Source organism: Herpailurus yagouaroundi, unplaced genomic scaffold (genome assembly GCF_014898765.1).
Source record: "Herpailurus yagouaroundi ecotype Mexico unplaced genomic scaffold, PumYag 182, whole genome shotgun sequence".
Taxonomy (NCBI): domain Eukaryota; kingdom Metazoa; phylum Chordata; class Mammalia; order Carnivora; family Felidae; genus Herpailurus; species Herpailurus yagouaroundi.
Window position 1 is genome coordinate 32,743,062 of NW_024412413.1, and position 5,515 is coordinate 32,748,576.

The following is a 5,515-nucleotide window of genomic DNA, read 5'->3' on the forward strand; positions in this document are numbered from 1 at the left end:
TTTTGACTTTAATATGGAAATGATTGTTTCAATCAGTGGTATTTATCCTTGACATATTTTTATTGACATTAAACTTCCTTATTTGAATTGATTATTTATTTTGCACAAGATTTGACGTACTTACCTTAGGAGATGCTAAGGAACTATTATTGAATGGTCTCAACCCACTTAAAACATACAAAATAAGTATTGCTGAGTTTCTTTTTCTTTTTTTAGATTTTTAAAAAATATTTATTTATTTTTGAGAGAGAGAGAGCGTGCAATCGGGGAGGGACGGAGAGAGAGGGAGACACAGAATCTAAAGCAGGCTCCAGGCTCTGAGCTGTCAGCACAGAGCCTGATGCGGGGCTCGAACTCACAATCCATTAGGTCATGACCTGAGCTGAAGTCAGACACTTAACTGACTAAGACACTCAGGCGCCCCAGTATTGTTGAGTTTCTTACTAGTCATTTTTCTAAAATATTTTCATTTCTGAGAAGATAGATTTCTATCAAAATATACTATTTGAAATGTTTTTGGCTAAAACAATCTTTAGTTTAATTGAATGAATACAGGTATATGCCATATAATACAGTCAAAATATGTTCTAAGTTCCTTTAAATTCATAAGATTGGGAAAAGTGATATATAACAATTTTTTTCCCAATTTACAAAACAAAAAGAATTAGGAAAATATTTTAATTGGTGGTGCACTTTTTCATATGCTTTCCTAGAATAAAAATGAGGATTCTGTACTTTCTTTTGATTATTTAGACATTTAATCATACATTCTTGTGTATGTGAGTGTGTGTGACATACATATATATCACATTTTTTTGTATGTACTTATTGCTTGATATGTGTATGTGTGTGTGTAAGACAAATTATTAATAAATTATTATACTTCTATCTTACTGAAATGTTAAAATCTTTCTCACTAGTATATTAAAATATGCACATTTTCTTATTTAATTATTTGATCAGCCAAGTTAAATGCCGGACTTAAGTTAGATACAGTACAAAGATGAATGGGAAGCAATCTAGGTCTTCCCTTATCCTCTTGTTTATAATAGTAAATCAGGACATTAGACTGTAATGGCTTTGCAGAGGCTAAAGCATTAACTGCCTGAGTGTTTTGGGGATAGCGTCATTGATAATTATCTAACTCAGTTCTTAAAATTTGACGTATTTTAAATGTACGAAAAATGCATTTAAACTGCACACGTTTGCCAGGATCGCCTCAGATCTTTTGCTTTAAAGAAACAGAATTTAACAATAGCGCTTGAAGCCCGCTTGGTAGCTCTGATTCCCTTTCCTTCCTTTCCTCCCCAGAGATAACTACACCAAGGTTATGTGCAATATTTCCACACAGGCTTTAATACTTTAGCTATATACCTATCCACAAACAATATACTTTGAAATATTTATCAGTTCTCTCATATATTGCACTTTTCCTTCTGCAATATGCTTTTCATTCAAAATTTTTATATACATTCACATCAATACATGCAGACTGTATTCATTCATCTTAATTGTTGAATTGAAATATGCTACATATCATATTTTCTTTATCTACTTGCCTAGTGATAACATTTCAAGTACCACACCACTGTAAATAGTAGTTCAGTGAACATTCCTTTGCATGTCTCATTAGATGCATATTCAAGCTTTTTACTAAAACATATATTTAGAAGTGGCATGGCTGGTTCCTGTGACATGTGCACCATCAGCTATTCCAGATATTGCCAACTTGCTTTCCAATTTTAGATCGCACTCAGCATAGCCCACATACTTGATATTCATGAAACTTTTGATTACAGACAATCTGGTAGATTTGGAGTGAAATGGCAGTGTTTTAACTTGCATTTCCTCAATAGTAACGTGGTTGAGCAAATGTTCTGTTTATTGCCAGTCAGGTTTCCTTCTCTGTAAATGATCTGTTCATATGTTTTCAATTATTTATTTTTTTTCTGTTATGTTTTTCTATCTTCAATTCAAATGCTAACCTACGATGACATATATACATATACATGATCATACATACATATCTTTTTTACACTTTGATTATGGTTTTCTTAGCCATATCAAAGCTTATATATTTTGTATTGTTATCAAATGTATCCAGTTTTTAAAGTTTTCTGAATTTCTATGATTTTAAAACATTTTTTCTTATCTCACTAGCATAAAGATGTTTTCTTCTAAATTTGTGTTTGTTTTTTTTTTTTACATTTAACCTTTAACCAGAATATATGCATTTATATATTAAGTATGTAAATGAGTGTGTGTGTGTGTGTGTGTGTGTGTGTGTGTGTATGAATACCGAGATGCAAGGATCCTTCATGTGTTTTTGTTTTTCCTCCAACTGGATGGCCAGTTGTCAAAGAATAGTTTCAAAAATAATTCTTACACTCACCTACTGGTTTGAAGTGCCCATTTTATTACATGTCAGATTCCATATGTGCATCCAACTGATTTGAAAACACTAATGCTATTCCTTCTATCTACATTTCTTTTTCTATTCCATTGCAAACACCACTCTATTTTAATTATTATGGATATTAAATATTGGTTTTCTTTTCCTCTTTTTTTCCTGAGAGAATATTTTGATTCTCCTAAGATATTTTCCTTGTAAAGAATTTTCCTTATAAATTTCAGCATCATCTTGATGTTTTTATTGGCAATGACTTGTTGAAAATGGATTGAGAAGCAATTGACTCTTTACAATGTTAGGTCTTATATCCACTAATATTGCGTCTTTTTATTTATTGGGTTTTTATATCTTTCAATGAAGTTTAATTTTCATATAGAAGCCTTACATATATATTGTTATAGTTATTCTTAGGTACATATGATGAATGAGACATGTTTATCTCTTAGTTATTACTAATGAGTCATGGCAGGTTTTAAGGAATAATATTGTTTGCTATAGCTTTCTCTAATTCTGTTCTGTTTTATATTTTTTAATTTAATTTAATTATTATTATTATTTGCATTTTGTTTCCTCCTTTCCAAATCTTATATAGTCTACAAAATAGTATCCACTAGGGTCTGCATGTCAATATAGAATAGCAACTGTGATGACTGACTTCTTCCTATTCATAATTTTGAAAAATGAACATCAAATTTTAACATTTTTAGTTTCTTTATCCCTGTGCTATGTGCTAGAAAGTCATTTCAGACTGTGATATTGAACAACCCTAGGGCTCTCTTTATTTATTTCCTTTTCTCAAGGACAACTATCTTGCACTATCTTGTTTAATGCTTGAAAACTATTGTTTCAAATATTGTTTGCTTTCTAGTTTCTAGGATGGATGGCCCAATGTTTTTGTGTTACTTCAACATGGCTTGAAGCAGATATCCAATTTTCAATCCTTAAAATAGTTTATTTGTATTTCTTGCTTTCTTGGGTTGACTAGATCTTTCACTTCAGTGTTAAGTAGTTTCACTTGTTTAGGGGTATCCTAGTCACATTCCTCATCTTAAAGGAAGATGTTAATGTTCAAAATGGATGATGTTTGCTCTTTCCCATCCTGCAAGATGGTGGGTGAAAAAGCTGAGAAGCAGGATACTAAGGAGAAGAAGCCTGAAGCCAAAAGGGCTGATGCTGGTGGCGAGGTTAAGAAGGATAATTTCAAGGCTAAAGTGCCAAAGGGGAAGCCCCACTACAGCCAAAACCCTGTCCTAGTCAGAGGAATTGGTAGATAGTCCTGATCAGATATATATTCCAGAAAGGCCAAGTATAAGAGGAAGTATTCAGCAGCTAAATCCAGGGCTCAGAAGAAAAAGGAGAAGGCTCTTAGTTCTGTCACAAAACCAGTTGATGGTGACAAGAATGGTGGTACTTGAGTGGTTAAACTTTGTAAAATGCCTAGGTATTATCCTACTGAAGACATGCCTTGAAAGCTGTTGAGCCGCTGGAAAAAAACAAAAACAAAAACAAACAAACAAACAAACAAAAAAAAAACAACCTTTCAGGCAGCCTGTGAGAAAAGCAGGAGCTAGTGTCACTTCTGGAACCATTTTGATCATCCTCACTGGGCACCACAGAAGCAAGAGGGTGGTTTTCCTTAAGCAACTGACCAGTGGCTTGCTACTTATGACTAGACATCTGGCCCTCCGTTGAAAATGATAGGGGCAAAGTGAAAATCCCCAAACATCTCATTGATGCTTACTTAAAGAAGAAGAAGCTGTGTAAACCCAGACACCAGGAATATGAGATCTTAAACATAGAGGAAGAGAAGTATGAGATTACATGAAGCACAAGGTTGACCAGAAAGCTGTGGACTCTCAAATTTGGCCAAGAATCAAAGCTGTTTGTCAGCTTCAGGGCCACCTCTACTCTGTTTTTTCTCACAAATGGAGTTTATCCTCCAAATTGGTGTTCCAAATTTTTACAAAGAACCCAATTAAATCACTGATCCATTTAAAAGGAAGAAGAAATGGATGATGTTTGCAGGAGATTTATGGTAGATGCCTTTTATGAAGTTGAGGTGTACCATTTTATTATAATTTGATAAAAGTTTTATAAAAAGTTGTTTATAATGACTTTTAAATTTGATCAAAGGTATTTTTGGAAATTAAAAATTTCTGTTTTAACCAAGGTAATAAATTAAATAACATGAATTTTCTAATTTTGAAAAATAAACATCCCTAACCCTGAAATAAATTTGTATACTTGAAATAATGTGCAATGAGAAATTATCTGTTGATCCAGAAAATAATATAAGTATTTAGGTACATGTATTCATACGCATATGCACACACATACACACATACACACACATGTATGTTGATCCATTAAATACTCATGTAAATGCTTTTGATATTTCTGACTTTGCTTTTGATATAATTTTTTTTTTTGGCCAAATTGGGTGTCCTTTGTTAGAAAAAGAGGAAAACAAGGATTTCTGGAGGATTTTATTTATTTATCTTCCTATTATTTATTGTTCTAAATACCTGAAAGTCTGGGGTTGCCACTGACTGATTAAAACTGAAGATCAAGCAGTTTTAGTGGCAAGGTGATGCAGATTTTGATGTTCATTCTACATAGATTTGGATATTTTAAATTTGAAATATTAACTAAAAATCCAAGTGGAAATGCCAAGTAGGCAATTGAATACTTACAACTGGATTTTGATGGAAAAATTAACCTGAGAGTTATTTTGTGTTTTTCAGAATGAGACTGACTTGAGAAAGATAAGGCCTTTCTCATTGCTCTGTTTAAAATTATAATCTCCATTCCCCAGAAAACATTATCATGCTTCATTGAGTTACTTTTTTTACCAGAACACTCATTAAATTTTAATGTACTAATTATTTACTTTTTAATTTTTCTTAGCAATCTTTCCTACTGCAATAAAAACTCTAAGATATTTATCTTTTTTTTTTTAACTGTTGTAAACAAGTGCTAGAGTAGTGCCTGGCGCATATTAGGTGTCCAATAAATACCTGTTAACTGAATAAATTAATTATACTTTATTTCTTTTTCTGGCCTCTTACAGTTTCCCTCACTTCAGTTCCTTAAAATTATACTTTA

General features: G+C 32.3%; 1 pseudogene; it reads left to right on the forward strand.

Annotated features, from left to right (window-relative positions):
• Positions 1-3,516: 3,516 nt before the first annotated feature.
• Positions 3,517-4,397, forward strand: LOC121040057 (60S ribosomal protein L6-like; annotated as a pseudogene).
• The last annotated feature ends 1,118 nt before the right edge of the window (positions 4,398-5,515 follow it).